We start from the raw sequence: 23,479 nt of genomic DNA on the forward strand, positions 1-23,479 counted from the left end.
GGTCCTGGGATCCAAGTAGACTCAGCAGGGAGCCTACTTTTCCCTCTCCTTCTGCTCCTCCCTCTGCTCATGCTCTAAAATAAACAAGGGGGGCAGCCCCGGTGGAGCAGTGGTTTAGCGCCGCCTGCAGCCTGGGGTGTGATCCTGGAGACCCAGGATCGAGTCCCACGTTGGGCTTCCTGCATGGAGCCCGTTTCTCCCTCTGCCTGTGTCCCTGCCTCTCTCACTGTCTCTGAATAAATAAATCTTTTAAAAAATAAGAATAAAATAAAATAAACAAGGAAAATCTGTAAGTAAAAAATAAACAAATAAATAAATCACAACATACTTACATCTACTTTAAGTCAGCCAATAAATGAATTCTTATTTTTCACTTCCGACACACCAAAATTTCTTTTAGGTGCACAGGAAAAAGGGGAAAACCATACAAAGTCCATGGCCCCCAAAAGTTTAATCTACATTTAGTATTCTGTATGGATCTAGAGGTAGTATACTGAACCTTAAAAAAATATTACTTGCCAAGTAATCTCAACAAGTACTAACACAGCAGCTGTCTGATACAAGTCCATGGACTGGACAAGGCCTACAAAAGAACCAGTGAGCTTAAAGGTAGGTTGATCAAAACTTCCCAAACTGAAATACAAAGAGAAAAAAAAAAAAATCTTTTAAAAGATAATACAAAACCCAAGAACTGTGGGATGCTTTTCAAAAGGTCTAACATATATGTAGTAGATGACCAGAAGGAGAAGAAAGAGAAACTAGAAAAAATATATTTGAAATTTTGATGGCTGAGAAACTTGTAAAATTAATGACATGCATTAAGTCACAGATCCAGAAACTTTAGGAAACACCAAGCTGGATGAATACTAAAAAAAAAAAAAAAAAAAAAAGAAAAGAAAAAAAAAAGAGAGAGAGAGAGAGAGTCTAAGGCACACTCCCTGCTGAGCATAGATCTCACCCTGATTTGGGGCTCCATCTCAGGACCCTGAGATCATGACCTCACCAAAGCCAACAGTCAGACGCTTAATCGACTGAGCCACCCAGGTGCCCCAAGATAATTGCTTATTACCTTTGATGTGTGTGAAATCATCTGTCTAGATATTGGAGCAATTTTTTTTGTTTGTTTATGGGATCCATCCTGCTTCTTCAGGTTGTCACAACATAAGTAAGGTTGTGAAAAAAAAATAAAAACAAAACAAAACAAAACAAAAAACCTCATAAGCTCAGTCTATTCATGAGAAAAAAGATCATCATGCAAATCCTGATTGAAGGACACTGTGCAAAATATCTGATCTATGCTCCTCAAACCTGTTAGGTGACAAAAAACAATGAAAATCTGAGAAAGGTCACAGCCAGGAGGAACTTGGCTGACAGGATGACTGAGCATAACATGGTGTCTTAGAGCAGAAAAAGACAACAGGTAACAACTAAAGACATTTGAATAAAATGGGGACTTTGATTAATAATAATGTGTCAATATCGATCAGTTGGCTGTATCCGTAATAGTTAATAGTAACACGTATACCATATTGATGTAGAATGACAATTCAAGACATTGGGTTGTGATACACGGAAACTCCCGCACCGTTTTGCTCATCATTCTGTAAATCTAAAATTGTTCTACAGTGAGAAGTTCATTTAAGCATAAAGTAAATGAGACTGTCCGGAAAAGAATGTGGAGCATTCCATCTGGTGTCATTCTTCGTAGGTTCCTTTGCGTCACACAGGTGATGACTATGACTATGTGATGACTATGAGCCCACCTTGTAACGGTCCAGGTAAACACCATTTTCAGAAGAGTGTGTGGGTGGACCGCGGTGGGGAGTTAGTTGAAGAGGCAGGGCAGAGGCCTTGAGAAACACCAAGAGATGAAGAAGAGGGATGGCTGGGGAATAGAAGAGGCACTGCAAGGTGGGGATCACGGCCCCCTTCTGGTTCTCAAGACTCTGAAATGTGAGACGGAAATTCTCAGTTATTTAAGAAACATTCTTATTCCTGGCAACTCTCATAACAAATAGCAAATGGCTTGGTAGAGTAAGATGCTTAATTTGTATCCGTAACATTGACATTTTATTTTTCTTACAGACTCTTTCATGTAAATTGGTCTTCACGTAAATCGGTACAAATAAAAAATGGTGTGATTCTTAATATGCAACTAATTGCTGCTCCATTTAGAGCCAATGTGTAAAAGTTTGAAGGCAAATTCAATTTGTTAACTTAAAAACAGTTGGAAAAGTACTAACATCCAAGTAGAACAATTGGCAGGGTGTTGGGGGGGGCGAATGCATGATCTGTTGGTTCAAAAATTAACAAATTCAAATCTCGAATAAACATGCATTGATCTTAGTACAAATTTCTGTTTAAAATTCCAGCTTGTGCTGCAAAAATGATGTATCTGTTTCTAAGTCTTCCTATTAAAAGAATTCCAAGCCTGATATTATGCAGATTTGAAACTGTTTTGGAAAATAGATGCTCTCATAAATGGCAAGAGGCATAAATAATACAAATTTTTTTGGAGGGCGTATTTTTCACATGTACCCAAATCCTTCAAATCATGCATGCCTTTCGGTTCTGAAATCCAAATTATAAGAATTTAAATTAAGAAAATTGTTAGAAAAGTGAGATTGGGTCTATGTTTAAAAATTAAAAAAAAAAAAAACACCCTCAGATCTATATATCCATTGGCTGTATTAATGATAGGGTGTACAGCCGTTCAGGTGAGGCATTATCATATGAATTCCAATAAAAAGATGGTATTTGTGAGTAGAGAAAAATCTGAACATCATGATGATGATGCCAGCTGGCAGCTGCTGAGCACTGACGTGTCAAACGGTGGTTTTGCACGTAGGTAACACGTATGGGATCACACAATTCTCTCCACCTGCCCCCCACCCCCAAGTGAGCAAGTATTTTACAAAGAAGAAAACTGAGGCATGGGAAAATCAAATAACTTATCCAAGGACACAAAGCCAGGACTCGTGGCTGAGGACCTATCTCAAGCCATTTGACTTTGGATGCCAAGGTCTGAATCAGGATCCTAATAACCCCCTAGATGGACCAAGGATGCCCAAGATGACTCCATTTGTGTTTTGGAGAGAATCAGCAAATGCAACATGTGTCACGAGGCCCAGGGAGCCATCTGTCATCAGAGCAGAAATGGCCATGGTGCATTGGCACATCCATAAAAAGAGATTTTCTAACTCTCCAGTCCGAGGAGAAACTTCTTTTACTCATTGATAATGAAGGCTCCTGAAGCCGACCGATGAGATCTATTTTATAAAGACAGAACAGGCAAGTTTTTGGTTCCAGTATATCATACATCACAGGATGAGCTTTGATTTTTGCAATATTTATTTTGTCTCTGGCTAAAAAAGAAAATTTCATCTTGTCCACGGGTTGTCTAGGAGCAGCATTTGATTGTTAGCTGAGCATCTGCCAGACACTTTCCTTCAACAAAGGAAGAGAAAAATGGACTTTTGAAGTGACTGTGTTATAGTGCAGTTAGCTGGGCTCTTAGAGAATTCTTTCGGGCTGCGTTTAAAGAAGTGTTTGGTTGGATAATAAGGACTTTCCCCTCTCTTGGCCACAAAAGCGCTTGGTAACTAGACTGATGCACTTATAGGGGTCGATACTGAACCTTTTTCTTTTTTTCTTTTCTTTTTTTTTTTTTTTTTTACTTTGTGAAAGTGTTTGGGCTTTTGTTTTTCCTCAAGCTTGCAAATTTTCACAGTTACATAAATTTTAACATGTTTTGCACTGCACGGTCAAAATGTAACTGAACGGAATACTGTGTAGGAAATTCCATTTCTAAGTGAAGCAGGACTTTAGTTGTCTTTCGCTATGTTAAAAAGATAAATAAAAAATAAATAAATAATTAAAAAAAAAACATCTCTCATAGGAATCGGTGGATTGAAACAATACTTTTTGCTACATTTGAAGATTTTCTGGGTCAGGATTGCACCTGGGTGATCGCTGAGCTCTGTGTGGGGTAAACTAGAATTCTAAGCAGTGTTTCACTGACAGCGTGTCTGGTCATGGGAAGTCCAAGGTCATGGAAAGACATCGCACAGAAGCCCAGGGCCTTTGCAGGGCCCCACTCACCCGGGGCCCAGAGCTCCCATGCACCTGTCCTTCAGGTAGTCAGGCATTTCACAGGACCTCCGAGGGGTGCACACCTCCAAGACAGAAACTGCCAGATTTATTTATACTTTCAAGAGAGAGTGTGCGCATGGTGGTGGAGGGGAGTGGCGGCAAAGGGAGAGAGAGAGCCCAGACTCCCTGCTGAATGCAGAGCCTCTGGCAGGGCCTGATCTCATCTACCCTGAGATCAGGACCTGAACCAAAATCAAGAGTTGGATGCTTACCAAACTGTGCCACCTAGGCACCCCAATAATTTGTTTTTGAAAAATTATTATTGTTATTGTGAGAGTTGTTCCGGTTGATTTTAAAATGGTGCTGTTATTGTCCAGGGGTTAAAGACGTATAATAAAATTCATCAATGTGTACATTGAGGCGTAGAGTTTTGTAATTTTCACTAAAAAAATTACTTAAGATTACTCATTTTAAAAATGTCCCTATATTCTTACAGGCATGTAATCTGATTTTTGAGATTCTGTTTGTCCTGGGATTTACTTTGATGCAAGCAAGTGGTAGATTTAGAGTTTTTGTTTTTGTTTTTGTTTTTTTTTGTCGATGAAATTGCTCTCAGGCTCACAATTATAGATGCAAACACCTATGCTTGTGTGCTCAGAATTTACTGTTTCACATCAATACAAAATACAGAACCATAAGTACTGCAGTAAATCTAATTAGTATGCTAAAAACTCGCATGCCATGATTAAGCCTTTCTTGACTAATGTTCTGTAATTGTAATTTATCAATTTATTTCAATTGTTTATCTTCTAAAATCATATTACTTTATAATTATCTTTTATTTTTATTTTTTATTTTATTTTTATTTTTTTAAGATTTTACTTATTTATTTGTGAGAGACAGAGAGAGAGAGGCAGAGACATAAGCAGAGGGAGAAGCAGGCTCCATGCAGGGAGCCCGATGTGGGACTCGATCCGGGGACTCCAGGATCATGCCCTGGGCCAAAGGTAGCTGCTCAACCTCTGAGCCACCCAGGAGTCCCTATCTTTTATTTTTAAATTCTACTTTCCAATGCTTTACGTATATTGAGAGTGGCAGTTTTGGGGCACGTGGGTGGCTCAGTTGCTTATGTGTCTGTCTTGGGCTCAGGTTGTGATCCCAGGGTCTGGGGATCTAGCCCAGATCCGGCCTGGGCTCCCTGCTCAGCCAGGCGTGTGCCTGTCCCTCTCCTCCCCACACCTGCTCTCCCCTCTCTCTGTTATCTCTGTCTCTCATCTCTCTCTCAAATAAATAAATAAAATCTTAAAAAATAATTAATCAAAAAAATAAGGGGCGCTTTGTCAGTACCAAAACACTTTGTTTATTGGTCTTTTTGATTTCTGATCTTAACTTGTATTAGAAAACAAGCGAGTAAGCAAGCGAGCTGCCTCTCAGGGCTAATGCTGAAGGCCAAATGTCTGTAAAGTGGTTAGTGGGATCCAATTTGCTTGAAATTATTACCAGCTTTATATTCATATAATGTTTTCACTCAGCTTGGGCCCTGTCGAAAATCAATATTGCAATGAAATCTATTCTTCGCTACGGTTACTCATCGAAATCCTTCTCATTCTGGCCAAGCTGAGTTCAGGTGGTTCAAGACACCCGAAAAGATCTGATTAAATGAAACAACAAATGATGGATGTAAAATGGAGATTGCTATTTCGGATGGCGGGGCTTCACGGGATTGATACAAACATCAGTAGACCACAAACGTGTTTATTTCAAAAGTTGAACATTTAATTCTAGAAGCCTTTCAGAAATTACTTTTTTTCCTCCAGAGCTTGGACTAATACTCACATTTTAAAAAGTTAAAATGTGAGTATTAACTTAACACTGTTTTTACTCAGGGGGTCCAGTTATTTACCTGTGGATCAATGCCAATGCCATCCCAAATAAATAATGTCGACTGTCTGATTCATTCCCCATGATACTTGAAGTGCAATGCCGCATTTGGGTTGGAAGCTCATAAATCTTTGAGGTTGGGTGTAGAGATTCCTAAGTACACTTTGTTCTGATAGCATTAAAGATGAGATTTGAGGCTCTCCGACTACAGCACTATAGTTTCTCTGTAGATGATACTATTGCAAATGACAGCCTACAAGTAACCTAATCAATAATTTAAGTGTTCTACCCTGGACCAAAATATCCACAAGGAAGGAATTCCTAAAATAATACATTTGATGTTTGGATAAAAGAGATTTGGTGTTTCAGAGTTGTGGTTCATCCCCATTGAAGTGCTGTATTTGCAAACTCTCCCACATTCATTAATGATTTAAAAACATCTACTGTCTTTCAGCAATATGTTTTTCCATTATTTATTTCCGCCAAGGTGGGGATAATTAATTTCACTTTTTTTTTCATTCCAGGTTGTAATTGAACAAATATATTTTATGGCATGTAACCGCATATCATTGTTTTGGCATATTATAAATTTCTCTCACCTGACAGGAGTCTTGAAATTGTGACCCTACAGTTCATCGTTAACTGTTTTCCTTCAATATATTTGTAACTTACCAACTAGCATTTGACCAACCTCATCTACTTTTTAATTTAGTTTCAAGTGAATTATTAACCTAGAATTACGAATCATGAAGTTCTAAGGGAAGAATAAATAAAATTTTAAATAAAAGCATATGTGTTAATTTCCATTAGAAAAGAAAGAAAAAACACTGTTTTATAATAATTTTGAGCTTACCCTTCTGATGGAGTATTAGCAACTTTGAGGTGATCAGTGTCACCTTTTATTTAAATTAAAAATATTAATATGGTTTCCTTAAGACCATTTTATAAAATCATGGCAAAAAGAAAGTCAATTGCATGAGATCATCAGAAATTTAACTGCACTTAATTTTTGCAATTCATGTAAGTTTTTCGGCTTAACTCCTTTGTTTTTTCTGTTTTTGTTTTTATTTTCTTCTAAGACTAAAAGTAGTGGTGTGCCATATTAGTCAAGGAAAACTTAGAACAAGTTAACCCTTTTGTAACAGTAGGAGCATCATTTAATCAATTGTGACATAGGCAAGAATGATTCACATTGTGGAAAAGATTAAACTTAATAATGCTTTTGCCCATTTGCAAAGATATGAGTGTGTTTATGCTTTAGAAAAATACAATCCTAATTTGTTTAGAAAGTTTTTGTTGATTTATGGTTCAATGCAATGGAGCAAGTGTTACCGATAAACACATAAGTATGTTTGGAAATGAATCAGAAGGGTGGAGAACAAGTGCGTTTTTGAAGTCGCTTTTTAATATAGTGGCTAACATTTTCATTTTCAAATATTTTTAGTAAAATGTAACCTGCATGTAGGGAGAAGCACTTGGCGTAAATATACTAGGCAGCTAATTTTGATAAATTGAACACCCCTATGTAATGAACACTGACACTGAAATGCACAATACCTGTGCTTCAGTGTCACAATCAGCTTAATTAACCATGGGTAACAATTATCCTGACTTTCAATCTGCAGGATTCATTGTGTTTGCTCTTGGGTGTGGTTTGCACGAATTTAGGAAGAAAATCTGTTTTCTTTTGCACAATATCTGCTGTGAGGTTCCTCCACATTGATGAATGCTATGTGCATCATTTATCATCTCACTGCTATAGCATAACCAGCGTACTGAGTATGGTGAGCTTGCGCATATATTCTCTAGCTACCTGGCTGCTGAAAAAAAAAATGCACTGGAGACTATTTTCATTTCTTCTTGCTTTTTAAGAATCATACTTTCTTCTGGACAAACTTCCTTTGTGGGAAGATTAAAAAAAAAAAACATTAAATTTCTTGAATAGGTATCAGATAATTTAAATTATTTATTTCTCCTATTTATTTAGCTTTTGTCTATCCATTTCGTCTAACATGTGAAATTTATTGCCATAAGGTGTTCATGTTATTTCTTTACTATCTTTTTAATGTTGGAAGAATCTATTAGGGATATCGCCTCTCTCATTCTTATTTTTTTTTCTTTAATTTATGGTTTTTCAACTCTTTTTTTTTCTTTTTCTTAGTCTGTCTAGAAAGTTATCTTTTTTTTTGCTGTTGTTGTTGTTGTTAAAATCTTCACAAAGAACCAGCTTATGGTTTTTCTATTGATTTTCTATTTTGTAGTTGTGTGATTTTTTTTTTTCCCCAGAGACCTTTGTTCTTTCCTTTCTTCTTTTTACTTTGGGTTTCATTTGCTTTTCTGTTTTGGTTTATTATGGTGGAAACTAAGAAGCATTTCTTCTTTTCTACTATGAGCATTCAGTGCTGATAATATCTAAGCAGAACTATAGTTGCATATAGTTGAATTTGTATATGCTGGTTTTCATTTTCATTAAGCTCAAAATACTTTTTAGTTTCTCTTTTAATGTATTACTCGGTTTATGGGAGAGTTGGAATCTCATCATTTTTTCCCCGAATATCAGGGATTTCCCAGATATGTTTCTGGTACTTATTTCTAATGTAATTGTATGTGGTCAGGTAAAAACTATGTTGTTTGAATCTTCTAGCATTTTTTGAGGCTTACGATTTGACCCATATATAGTTGATCTTATAAATGCTCCATGTATATCTGGAAACAATGTGTATAATGCTCTTCTTTTTTGGAGTATTCTATAAAAGTCAATTAACTAAAGTTGATTCATAATGATGTTTAATTCTTTCATATATTTACATGTTTTCTATTTTATTGTTCTATAAAATATTGAGAAAAAGTGTTGAAATATTACATTATAATTGTGGATCTATTTCTCCTCGACATTCCGTCAATTTTGTTCATATGTTTTATTTTTATTTATATATTTATTTTTGATGTTGCATGGAGTTTTGGGGTTAGCTTTTCCTTTCTTTTTAAGAATTATTTTAATTCTTGTGTAGTTAACATACAGTGTTATATTATTTTTAAGTGTTAAAATACAGTGATTCAACAGATCCATATAGTACTCAGTACTCATCATGATAAATCTACTCTTAATCTCCATCACCTATCTCACCCATCCATCACCCATGTCCCCTCTGGTAGCCATCTGTTTGTTATCTACAGATAAGTCTCTATTGGTTTGTCTCTTTTTTGTTATTGTTCTTGTTGCTGTTCATGTATTTTAAAGTTTTGATTATAAGGTGCATAAAGATTGCTATGTATTTTTGAGAAGTCAATCCCTTTTTTTCTTATAAATGACCATTTTTATCCCTGGTTATATTCTTTGTTATAAATCTGGTTTCTTTTCTGACATTAGCAGTTTTATTTTGATTATTATAAACATTTTGTACCTTTTATTTTTACATACTGTCTGTCTTAATATTTAATGTGGGCTTTTTGTAGGTAGCATATAGTTGGGTTTTACTTTTATCCAATGTGAAAATCTATATTATTTGTGATGTTTAGGCCTTTTATATTTAAGGTGATTATTGATCTATTTAAAGTTATGTTTAAAATTTTAGGAAATAACATAAGGTAATGCAGAATTTGTTAAGAACGTTTATAACTAAAAATTAAGAAGGAAACAGTTAAATGTTGTTGAAAGATTTGAAAAGCCATTTCAAATTATTTCAAATGATGAACCAAAAGAAAGCCTGAAAAGAAAACACAGAATTTAAGACAAAATAATGATGATAAAACACCAAAAGGAGCAAAGCATAATTTCTGACACGAACAGAAGATTAAACAGTTGATATAACCCCTTAGAACATTTGTAACCATAAGAACAGAGTCCTGAAATATAAAGTAACAGAATACATGGAAAATTATCAAAATCTATATTTTAAATATTAATATATTCTAGTAACATAAAAACATATAATATTGAGTAATGCTATTAACAAGCTTGATTATATAGACCTAGATATGATTTTGACATAAAAATAAATGAAATATTTGTTAAAAAGCATTCATTGGATGGTCATGCATATTGAAAAGCCTGTAGGCCATAAATTCCCAATAAATTTTGATAAAATATTTGAGAGTAATTTATAATTTGGATGTCCCATCTTCTGTAATACTTCAGTGCTGTTTGTTAAAAATAATGTCATTCGCCTTCATAACTGCAGTGTAACCATCTTCATAACTACACTATAACCATCATATTAGGAAATTAACTTTGACATATTACTATCATCTATTCCACCAACCACATTCAAATGTCTCCAATTGCACCAATAATGTTCTCCATATAAAAAATCCAATCAAGGATAATGAATTCCATTTATTTGTCATGTTTCCTCTGTGCTGCTCCTGTTTGAAAAAAAATCCCTAAGACTGTTTAATTTTTGTAACATGGCTTTATAAGTTATTGGCAAGTTTTGTTTTACCTGTTATTTGTCATAATATATTGCAAGTATGCTTTTTTTCAAGAATATCACTTCATCCTTTCAAGTGGTATACAACTTTGATTTGTTACATTAGTGCAGAACTAATTTTGATCACTTGATTTGGTTAAGTCAGACAAGTTTTTTCACTGTAAGGTAACTGCCTCTTTGTAACTAATAAGTGTTTGGGGGAGAGCTATTTTGAGATTATACAGTTTGCACTTTCAATGGAATTTCCACCCATGGTCTATACATCCATTGGTATTCTATGACAAAATTAATCATTTTTTACATTGAAATTGGAATTGGAGTCTATACATCCATTGGTATTCTATGACAAAATTAATCATTTTTTCATAATTGCTATATAGTGATTTTCTAATTCCAACTTTTTTACATTTATATATCCTCTCTTACTAAAAGAAAGAACATGTTTTTCCTTGACATATATACATAAATATATATATTTATTTGTCACTACAACTACTTATAACCGTCTTTCCATCTTTCTTAAGAAACTTTGATTCCTTTATGGAAGAATGGAATTAGTATCCAAATTCTCAGTTTTTGTCATGCTCCCAGTTCTCATTTTTTCAAAAGACATCACTAGGACACACACACACGCATGTGCACACACACAGATTTACATTATGTGTTTTTCCTATATCTATCTATCTATCTATCTATCTATCTATCTATCTATCTATCATCTATCTATCTATCTATCTATCTATCTATCTATCTATCATTTGGCTATCTATTGAAAACCATGAGTTTACACTTGTATCTCCAATTCCAATTTCAATTCTATCTTCCTCCCTTCTCACTTTTGGGTTCCCCTACTGTGGAGTACTATAGTGACACTCATTGTTCCCCCAAAGTAATATGTTTCACAAATAACTACTCCATTTATTTCCAAAAGCTTGAGCTTTTTATCCTCCTAAAGTGGGTTAGTCATCTAAATAAAATTCACTTAATTTGAAATTTCTTTGCAGTGATTCTAGCTCACTTTTGGTATCTAACATCATTCAACTTAATATTTTAGTCAAGACTTACTTTTTGATCCTCCAGTTCCATATGTATTTGCTACTTAAATAGTAAAAATCTTACTCTATATTATTCTTTAAAAAAAGATGAGGGATGCCCAGGTGGCTCAGTTGGTTAAGCATTTGTCTTCAGCTCAGGTCATGATCTCAGGGTCCTGGGATCCAGTCCTTCACTGGGCTCCATGCTCAACAAGGAGTCTGCTTCTCCCTCTTCCTCTGCCTCTCCTCTCTGCTCTTTCTCTCTCTCTCTCTCTCTCTCTCTCTCAAATAAGTAAATAAAATCTTTAACAAGAAAATGGAGGTAAAATATCAGAAAAATTTCAATACAATTGTTCCATGGTTTAATATATTTCAAAGGATGGTGATCTGAACCTGTAAATATTCTTAACCACATTAATAGAATAACATCATATTATTAATAATTGTTTTTACCTTTATTATTCTTACTGTATGATATCATTTTAGACTACTCCATGATTTGGATTCAAATTGGGTCTGTGTTACAATTTAAAACATCTCACACTAAATTGATAAGGGAAGCAGAGCTAATAGTTCTTTTTTACCTGAATAAAAGATGTAGAATACTAACCATGCAACACACTAAATAATATGCCATTTATATGCGTAATGTGTGCAGAAAAGCCCACAGTTGATTATGTTAATATTGTCCTAAATCAATAAATGTGGAGGAAAATAGAAAAAAAAAAACTATTTCCAATTCTAAATAGAAGTAACAAAATACCATAAAACAACTTTTATTCATTTTATCACTTTTTAAATAATTTATTATTTTCCCAAGCTTTTAAAAAATACTTATCACTCCCTTAATATATGTTACTCTATTTTTCAAACTCTCATTGAAGGAATTATGTTTTTTTTTTGTCATATTATTTTTAAAAGATGTAATTAATTTGTTCATGAGAGACACAGAGAGAAAGGCAGAGATATCAGGAGAGAGAGAAGCAGGCTCCCCCGGGGGAGCCTAGTGTGGGCCTTGATCCTAAGACCATGGGATCATAATCTGAACCAAAGGCAGACATTAAACCACTGGCTGAGCCACCCAGTTTCCCCGTTTTTTTTGTCATACTCTTTAAAAAAATTAACCTGTGAAAAAACATCTTTAGAAGAGACATCTGAGGCAAATCACAGTAAGACATACATGCTTTCATTTTTTAAAAAAATTAAAAAAAAAAAACCTCTGGTGCCTTATTCTGGCATTATCTATCTATCTATCTACCTATTTATTTATGCGTCCTCATTATCTATATTAGCTTCACCGATGTCATTTTGTACTACTGTGATTTCAACAACTTACTCCTTCAGAATTTCACAAAATAAAATGTGCAATTTATTTTAGATGAAATAAAATTAAGATTATCAAATATTAGAAGCTGTGTGGATGAAATGCCAATTCAGAAGTTTTGCATAGAAATTTCCTAGTTCACGTAGTCCTTTCTTGCAGGTAATCTTTTTAAAAAAATAAATATATTTACTTATCTCGAGGAGGGTGGCTTGAGTGGGGGAAGGGGCAGAAAGAGAGGGAGGGAGAGAATACTCAAGTAGACTCTTCGCTGAGAGCTGGATGTGGGGGTCTATCTCAAGACCCTGAGATCATGACATGAGCTGAAATCAAGAGTTGGCTGCCCAACCCAATGAGCCACCCAGGTGCCTCATGCAGATAATCTGAGTGAGTCTTCCCTCTACAAAGTGACTGAAGTACCTAGGTTCCTTCTATTCTATTGTTCTGCTGTTCACTGGGCCCACAGCATCCAACTAATGGTAGGTGAAAGTGATAGTGCAGTTGTCCTGCTTCAGCAAACTGATCTGAAAATGACATGCATTTCTCTCCATTCTAAAATAAAGAGAATGAGTCATGTGGTTGTACCCAGATTCAAGGAATTCTAAGAAATGTAGGCCTTAGTGAGTGGCCACTCATCAACAACTACATGCTATGGACGGGAAATCACAAATCTTAGTTGAATAACCATCTTTATCTGAAACATTCAGATTATCAACTCTAATAGCTAAAAACTGTGCCTCAAAACATTATTTTCTGCAATATTAAAGAACTAGGATACGGTAGTATTGTGATTGAAAATTTAAACTCTCTTCGCTCCACATCATACCCCCAAATGCTTGTGTTTAAGCTCCTCACCCCCTATGACTAGGTCACATAACTATTATTAACATGTGCAAAGGAAAATATGGGCAATATTTATAAATTGCTGCTTATAAAAATTTTAAATGTTCACTTTTTTTCACAGGCTGAATTCTCTAAGGAACGAAATCTGTAGCAAATGGATTTTAATTTTATACTTAGGAGTACAGAGACAAGGGGCCTACATCACCTCACTCAAGGATGGAAACTAGTTGCCATCAGAACTGGAGGATTGGAGCTCTCAGTTCCAGTCTCCTGACCTAGCAGGAAAGAGGGGCTCTGGATTGAATCCATCACCAACGGCCAATGTTTTGATCAGTCATGCCTATGTAATGAAGTCTCATAAAAACCCAAAAGGACAGAAGGTGGAGAGTATCTGGGTTGTTGAACAAATGGATATGAGCATGGAAACATGTAACCCTTTCCTGTACCCTGTCCTAAGCGTTTCTTCCCCCTGGCTGTTACTGAGTTACATCTTTTTATAATGAACTGGTGATTTAGTAAGTAAAATGTTCCTGTGAGTTTTGTGAGCCACTCTGACAAATTAATCCAACCAAGGAGAGGTCAATGGAACTTCTGATCTATAGGCAGTTGGTCAGAAGCACAAGTAACAACCTGGGCTTGGAAGTGATAATCTGAAGTGTGTGTGTGTGTGTGTGTGTGTGTGTGTGTGTGTGGCTGGGGGCACTCTTGTGGGACTCAGACCTTGACATGTGGAATCTGATGCTATATCCTGGTAGATATCAGAATTGAGTTGAATCCTAGGAACCAAGCTGGTATCAGAGAATTGCTTGGTGCAATCAGGAATCCACCCTCCTCCCCCACCAAATACATACATTGGAACAAGATATGGAAGTGGAATCATTCCAATGATGTTTTTCTTAAAAAAAAAAAAAAGCATCATTTTTGCTAATGTTTGAACTCATGATATTTGAATAAAATATATAACCACAAATACTTCTTGTACATTCTTGAATCAACATATTCAAGTAAGTCCTATGTCTGGGATTGGAATGTTTTATTTAAGAATCCATAAAGAATTTTTGAATTTCCCTTATATTGTCAAATATATACAGCATACCACCTACACAACAACTGCTAATATTTCAGTTCTAGACAAAATTGCATTGCTTATTGTATTTAAAATAGTCTATTATGGTACAAGTCACATGGTTTAAAATAACTTACTATCACCACTTTGAGTTATTTGTTCTCTAGCAGACACTGTTAATAAAAAGCTTCCCATTACATGTTAAATAAAGCGTTAGTAAGATTGACTTTTGGATAAAGGAGAGATGACCTAATTAAAATTCATAATAGACAATGTCAGTAACCTCTCTTACTTTCAATGATAAACTCTCCTTCAAGGATAATTTTGAGAAGCAGATATGCCTGGTTGGTAGGAGCTGTTTTCTTCCCTTTAATTCCAATTAGAATGTAACATTGTTAAAGGCTATAGATAAGTTCAAGTGGAAATTGTACCTTTGCTGGAGTTGTTTGTGTAGCTAAAATGTCCAAAGGCTCAATCTGATCGGTGTAGCAATGGCCAGAGGAATGTAAACAATTACCTCCCAGATGCAAAAAAAGAAAAAAACAAAAAACAAAAACAACAGTGTAATGACAACCAAAGAGCCTTCTGGCTGTTACTATTCAAAATATTTCTGCTCTGAGTTACTGAACCTCCACGTGCCCCAGTCCATAGTCTGCAAAGCTTCCTGGTAAGCCTCACTGCCTATGTGATACGGACTATAAACCTCCAGGTTCAGGTGAACAAATCGTTAAGAGCTCCAAAGACATTCTCGATTTGCCATAAGTATGATTTAATGTAGAAAGAGTAAAAGGTTTTTTTCAATAATCTGCTGTGTCATTTAACCCAGAGGTGGCTGACACTCCATCAAACTCACGTCTGTGTACCACAGGGCCACCTACAGCAGACACCTGTGGCTCTCCGGGGGCTTTATTTCTGGCCAGGTGCACATGCATACCTGCTCCAGTCATGTTTGGAGTGTCATACAATTAAGGGCCTGAGTCATGTAGGAGCCACCAACCCATTGCAGAGAGAGTTGGCTTCCTTGCCCCCAAGAGGGTAACTCTGAGGCGTGTGCTACATCCGTCGGAGCTCGCTAGCATGACCATACCTCATTCACCAACAGCAATAATCTTTCATAAGGCAAGCTTCTCTGGCTTTCTTCCTTCCTTATCCCCCTCTCTTCTCTTGCTACTGGATTCTTACCCAATAAACCAGTTGCACTCCAGTCATTGTCACAGACCCGGGCTAAGAAATGTAACTCCTTCGTAAGGGGTTCCCTGGGTTCTACTAATGCTATCTGTCTTCCAGGACTCATAATCTGACTGAACGTGAGATGTTCCTCTGCTCATTAAGTCCAAAATATGTTAGTTTTTTTCCTGTAGCATTTAGAACAAATCATTTAATTCTTGTGTGCAACATCTGAGGAACTAATTGACTTTCACTGGAGAGATATATTATAGAAAGAAGCTATCTTGAAACCTGAGATCCTATGTAGGATGATAAAATGGTCACACTGTTTGTGACATATATGAAATGAGACTGACTGAGGGAACAAAATATTACAGCATCTTTCTCATATTCAATCTATATGATCTTTGACTGACATGGAGGTTGACCTTTGCCTCCCCCCTCCCTCTCGCCACCACCATCACTCTACTTTCCCTTCTATTTTCGTCCTATTTGTGGAACAAAGCCTTGGTTATTTGATTTGATCAACAAGAAAAATTGAAGGTTATTTTTTTAAGAGTTTCTTCAACAGTAGGGGGAGCTTTTAGCTTACATGGAAGAGAATAGTATTTCTAATTGATTTTCTTGGTAGGGAAAATCAGAAAAATGAAACATTATGGTTCTTTCAAGATATGTTTTAGAAGAATTAGGCAGTCTCTGATTCCATTTTCATGAATGACACGGTAGCTTTCAATTTGTTACCCATTTAAGGAACACAATAGAAAAAGAAGTATTGCTTCTTACTGACCTTACTGATGTGATCTGGTCTTATTCTTGAATTACTAAATGTGGCTTATATCCTGGAGCAGTCAGAATATTCTAGAGCTCTTGGAATTATGTTACAATTGTCAGCTTTTTGTTTCCTAAGGAAATAGAGTTTAGGCAAATGATAGTGAAGGAAGCCTACCCTGACCCAATACATTATTCAATGAATGGATGGATGGATGGATGGATGGATGAGTAAAGAAAGTGTGAATTACCTTAGTCCTCAAAGAGTGAGGCCAATTATTATACACATACATACTTTTTTATGCATTCTGAATTCAAAAACCTTCTGAATAAATAGTCAATTAACTGGAAGGAAAAGACAAATTCTTATAGCGAAGTTTTTCTTATTTCCAAGATGCTTCCCTGCAGAATGGGAATCTATATTGCTTTTTCTTTTCAGCTAAATAATTTATTGTCTCATTAACTACCTAGGTTTGAAATTGTGTATGAACATGAGTCACTAAAATCATACTCAATGACCTGATATTATAAAAATGCAGACTGGAGAGGGAGAAAAAGCTCCAGGGAATTTTTTCTTGCAGGAAACCATATTCTCTCCTTGACTATTTTTGTGATATGAATTACAGAATCCTTTGTTTAGAATTCCTCTGACACAGCATTCCTTTCTGTCACTATTTAAAGAGGCAGTGTGGCACAGTGACAGCACCACAGCTTTGCAGTTATAAAACCTAGGCTCACAAGGGAAGGATACTAACATATTGAATATAGACTATGTCTTAAACTCCTTCTTAGGTGTGTGCATTTATTATTCCGTTTAATCTGACCTTCTGAACATTATGATGCACCATAAATCATGGGTCCGAGCATGGTTTGGAAATAATCTCTGGGTTAGAATCCAGACTCTATCACTTCTAGAGTATGTAATCTTGAGAAAGTCACTTAACTTCTCTGTGTTTCAGTTGTAAAACTGCAAAAAAGAGAAAAATGGTGACGATGATAGTAACTACATTGCAGTGTTATTATGGGGATTAAATGTGTTCTTTGTTTCTAAAATACTTACATTATTATTGGGCAAATAATGAGAACTACATAGTGTGGGTTTCTTTGGTCCACAATTTTAAAATTAAAAGATTATTAGAGTGATAATGGCAACTGTGTATATGGGATATTTTTCTAATGAGTGAATCATGCATTAGTGAGAATTTGCATCAGGATCTGTTTGAGTAGGTAGGGTATCCCTTGCTCTGATATTAGGAAATCATGAGGCAGTAAACTACACAATAATCTAAAGACATGAAGAGGCAAAATGAGAATTAAAGCTCAGTGCTTGTGACACGGAAGACAGTGAAAGTATATTTGCATGGAAGATGAATGGGTAAGTAAGTTAATAACATGTCTGAGTTCTGACTCTTTCCATTATATCAGGTTGCTTCTGGTTCAGGCAGTGTGTATATCAATTGAAGAAAAGCCTTTGATCTCCTTTGACAAGTCAGATGAGTGGTATCATCTATCCTGTCAACCACAACCCTATTACAGATCTCTTACATGACAAATGAGGTGGGTTATGAGAAAGTCCTTTAAAAATTGTGAAACACCGTTTTCAGTGTATGCTGTTATTTGGCAGGTGATATGGTGTGTGTCATAAAACAAACCTGGATTTGAATCTTGCTAGGCTTGCGACTTTGATAATTACCTAACCTTTCTAAACTTCGGATAACTCAAGAGTAATGACTGTAACAGTTTCTAATTTGTACTGAAAACTGAATGAGGCAGATAGTATATTTGACGTAGCTTTCTTAATCCTCACTGGGGTGCTAATCAACACAGTGGGTGTTCAGTATCAGCCAGATGTTATGATCAAAATATTGTTGTTTGTAATCCTTATTGTTGCTTAGTAAGAGACATTGGTAGGCCGCATTTCTTTAGAGCAATAGCATGTGTCTGACATGCATGCTAAGATCTCCCTATCCTATGACCATGGCAGCCGTTGCTCACTCACTGTGATCTTCCTTTTCCTGCTCTGGTGGACAACAACTACTGACTGGAATGGTACATGGGATATAAGTTATTTGCCATCTTTCTCCTATAAGATTATTTTCATGGACTGTACTAAATATGGAAAATGAAGATAATGAATGATCCAAATGCAATTTTTTAGGCAAAAAGTAATCCAAGATGATGGTATGGAAAGTCTTAGTCCTCTTCCCATCCCCACCCCCCGAAGTACTAATGTAACAACAATCTACAGGCCAAAATAACTTTTGGAGAAATTCAGATTCCTATTAATAGGTCACAGTACCCTCAGGTAGCACAAAGTTGACTGTGAATAGTCTCACATAAGAGATAAAAAGAGTAATTTGATTTTACCTATTTCCCTATCACAAGCCCACACAACTTTGTACTGAGAGAAATCAGCTTGCCTGTGACTTCTTCCTTGAGGAGAAAGAGTGGAGCTTGACTCCAATGCCCAAGGCTGTAGTTTCTGTTTTACCTTATCCAGACTGCTGACAGGACTGGCATAGTTTGTATGCCTGGGGGCAGCTAAGAACAAAAGAAAGTAAAGGACAGCTTGCTGCAGCTGGCATTGCTCTGGGAAACTGGGAAAAGGTATAGAACCTCAAGCTGCTCTCCCGAGAGAGGGAAAGGAATGGAGTATCCTCCAACATCCAACCTTGTGGTAAGTCAGAAAACAGATAGGGAAAGTAATTATAGATTCTTAAAAAAAAATCTGTCTAGTTAGTATTCCACCGGCATAAGACCAGAGAGTACAAAGTGATGGCAATATTTATGTTACACAAAATAGATTTTAAGCCAAAAAATGTCACAAGGGAAAAAGAAGGTGACTTTATGACAAAAGTTCTAATTCATCAGATAAATATAACAATTATAAGTATATATGCACCCAACATTAGAGTACTCAAATACATGAAGTGAACATTGACAGAACTGAAAGAACTAATTGATAGGAATACAATAATAATAGAAGACTTCAGTACCCCATGTTCAAGAATGGAGAAAATACACAGACAGTAAATTAATAAGGAAACAGTAGACTTGAAAAATCCTATAGACCAACTGGAGCTATTGCAGAACATTCCACCCAGTAGCAGGGGAATACATATTCATCTCACTTATGCATAGGATAGTCTCCAGAAGAGAGCACATATTAGGTCGCAAAACTAGTCTTTACACATTTAAATAGACTGTAGTCATATCCTCTCAGGCCATAACGGAATGAAACTTGAAATAAGTAATAGTAGAAAAGCTGGAAAATGTATGAATATGTGGAAATTAAACAACACATTCTTGAACAATCAATGGGTAAAACCTGAAACCCAAAGAAATATTAGAAATATATTGAGACAAATGAAAACCAAACATGGCATACCAGAACTTAAAGGATGCAGCAAAAGCAGTACTAAGAGGAAAGATTATAGCAATAAATGTCTACATTTAAAAAGCAGCAATATCTCAAATAAACAACCTAACTTCATACCTTAAGGGACTAAAAAATAGGAAGGAAAAAATCAAAATTAGCAAATGGAAGGAAATAAATATCAAAGGATAAATAAAATAGATAATAGAAAATTTAAAGGATGCCTGGGTGGCTCAGCAGTTGAGTGTCTGACTTTGGCTCAGGGCGTGATCCTGGGGTCCTGGGATCAAATCCCACTGTCAGGCTCCCTTCATGGAGCCTGCTTCTCCCTCTGCCTGTGTCTCTGCCTCTCTCTCTCACTCTGTGTCTCTCATAAATAAATAAATAGAATCTTTAAAAAAAATAAAAAAATATTTAAAAATCAATGAAATTAAGAGTTGGATATTTGAAAAGATGGACAAAATGACAAACCTGTAGCTAGACTAAACAAGAAAAAAAAGAGAAGACTCAGATATAAAAAATTAGAAATGAAGGAAGAAATATTACAACTGATTCTATAGAAAGAAAGGGATAAATTCCTAAAAATATACAACCTATTAATACTTAATTATGCAAAAATAGAAAATTGGAACAGACCTGTAATTAATAAAAATATTGAATCAGTGAACAAAAATGTCTCAAGAAAAACAACAATGAACAAATCCAACACCAGAGGATGTCACTATTTCTACCAAGATATTTTTTAAGATTTTATTTATTTATTTACTCATGAGAGACACAGAGGCAGAGACACAGGCAGAGGGAGAAGCAGGCTCCATGCCAGGATCCCCATGTGGGACTCGATCCTGAGACCTGGGGATCACACCCTGGACAGAAGGCAGGTGCTCAACCACTGAGCCACCCAGGCATCTCTTTCTACCAAAATCTTAAAGAAGAATTAACACTAATTGTTCTCTCTTTTTCAAACTCTTGCAAAAAATTAAGAAGAGGGAACACTGTCAACCACATTTTATACAGACAACATTACTCAGATACCAAAGTCAGAAGAAGGCAGTATAAGGAAAGGAAATTACAGGTCCATATCCCAGATGAGCAATGATGCAAAAATCCTCAAAAAAAAAAAAAAAAAAAAAGCAGTACATTAAATTCAGCAGCACATTAAAAGGATCAAACATTGTGACCAAGTGGGATTTAACACTGGGATGCAAGAATATTTCAACATAAGAAAATCAATTACTGTGATACAACATATTAAAAATATAAAGTTTTAAAATCTCATGATCATCTCAATAAGATGCTGAAATAGCATTTGACAATATTCTACACACTGTCATGATAAAAACACCCCAAAACACAAAAGGATTAGAAAAAAATTACCTCAACAAAATTAAATCCATATATGAAGAGTTCAGAGTCAATGTCATATTAAACAGTAAAAATTGAAACCTTTCCTCTAACATCAGGAACAAGAAAGGATGCCTTTCTTACTACTTATATTCAATATAGTTCTGGAAGTCCTGGATAGACCAAGGTAGGAAAAAGAAATAAAATTCACTCTAAACAGAAGGGATCCGTGGGTAGCTCAGTGGTTTAGTGCCTGCCTTCAGCTCAGGGTGTGATCCTGGAGTCCTGGGATCGAGTCCCACATTGGGCTCCTTGCATGGAGCCTGCTTCTCCCTCTGCCTGTGTCCCTGCTTCTCTCTCTCTCTCTCTCTCTCTCTCTCTCTCTCTGTCTCTCATGAATAAATAAATAAAATCTTTAAAAAAGTCACCCTAAACAGAAAGAAGTAAAAAAAAAAAAAAAAAGACTTCATTTATTTATTCATGAAAGAGAGAGAGAGAGAGAGAGAGAGAGAGAGGCAGAGACAGAGGCAGAGGGATTAGCAGGCTTCATGCAAGGAGCCCAATGTGGGACTCAATCTCAGGACCCCAGGATCATGCCCTGAGCAGAAGGCAGATGCTCAACTGCTGAGTCACCCAGGCATCCCAAGAAAGAAGTGAAATTCTCTCTGTTCACCAATGATATAAGGTTATATGTAGAAAACTCTAAATATTACACACACATACATAAACACTTTAAAAAATTCAGTAAAATTGCAGGGCACTAAAATAAATATACAAAAATCAGTGTGTTTCTGTACACTAACACAAACTATCCAAAATGGAAATTGGGAAAGAATCCCACTTAAAATAGCTTAAAAAGAATAAAATGCCCAAGGAAGTGAAAGGTTTGTACACTGAAATCTACAAAATATTTATGAAAGAAGTTAAAGAAGACATAAATAAATGCAAATACATCCTATGTTTATCGATTGGAAGACAATATAATTAAAATGTTTATACTACCCAAAGTAATCTACAGATTCACAGCAATACCTATAAATAGACATTTTTTATATAAATTAAAAAAAAAACCTAAAATTCATATGAAATCATGGAAAACCTTGACTAGTCAAAACAATTTTGAGAAAGAAGAATAAAGATGGAGGCTCCTCATACTTCCTGATTTCCAAACATGTTACAAAGCTATAGCAATCAAAATAGCATGCCAATTGCCATAAAGACAGACCAATGGAGCAAAATGGAAAACTAAAAACAACAACAACAACAAAAACCAAAAAAACACCCCACACATAATTATCAAATCATCTTCAACAAGTGTGTCAAGACCACACAATGAGGAAAGGATAACCTTTCAGTACATGGTGATGGGAAAAGTGTATAGCCACATGCACAAGAATGAGATTGATTTCTTATCTTCCACTATATATAAAAATAAAAACACAATGGACTAATGACCTAAATGTAAGATGCAAAACTTTATGACTCCTAGAAAACATTGGTGAAAATTTCATAACATTGATCAGGGCCATAATTTCTTGGATGTGATTCAATAAGCACAGGCAACAAAAGCAGAAACAGACAGGTGGAATTACATCAAACTAAAAAGCTTCAAAAAAAAAATAAAATAAAAAGCTTCTACACAGCAAAGAAAGCAATCAAAAAAATGAAAAGGCAATTTATAATATGGGAAAATACATTTTCAAACTATATATCTGACAAGGAGTTAATATCCTAAAATATATAAGGAACTTCTACAACTTCACAGGAAATAACATAAAATAAAAACCAACCAAAAAAAAAAAAACTTGATTACAAAGCAGGCAGAAATCTTAATATATTTACATTTCTCCAAAAAGCATATGAATGGCCAACAGGTACATGAAAAGAATTTAACATCAGAAATCATTGGGAAAATGCAATTCAAGACCACAATGAGGTATCACCTCATACCTCTTAGAGGGGCTAAAACAAAGAAAGAAAAGATTCAAGTGTTGGTGAAGATGTGGAGAAATGGGATCCCTTGTACACTATCATTGGGAATACAACATGGGTGTAGCCACCATGGAAAACAATATGGAGGTTTCCCAAAAAATAAAAATAAAAATATCTGTGGGTCCATCATTCTTACATCTAGGTATATACCTCGAAGAATGGAAA

At 35.5% G+C, this 23,479-nt stretch overlaps 2 long non-coding RNA genes across 2 annotated transcripts in view; one reads left to right on the forward strand and one right to left on the reverse strand.

Annotated features, from left to right (window-relative positions):
• Positions 1-23,479, reverse strand: part of LOC144313068 (uncharacterized) — a 49,688-nt gene that overhangs the window by 10,819 nt on the left and 15,390 nt on the right. Inside the window, exon 3 of the long non-coding RNA XR_013378787.1 lies at positions 1,764-1,946. This is a non-coding gene — a long non-coding RNA (uncharacterized LOC144313068). The remainder of the gene's footprint in view (positions 1-1,763; positions 1,947-23,479) is intronic.
• LOC144313067 (uncharacterized) lies at positions 1,772-14,137 on the forward strand. The gene is made up of 2 exons (XR_013378786.1): positions 1,772-1,911; positions 13,723-14,137. It is a non-coding gene; the product is annotated as an uncharacterized LOC144313067 (long non-coding RNA).

The sequence above is a fragment of the Canis aureus genome, chromosome 4 (assembly GCF_053574225.1).
Source record: "Canis aureus isolate CA01 chromosome 4, VMU_Caureus_v.1.0, whole genome shotgun sequence".
In the NCBI taxonomy this organism is placed as follows: Eukaryota; Metazoa; Chordata; class Mammalia; order Carnivora; family Canidae; genus Canis; species Canis aureus.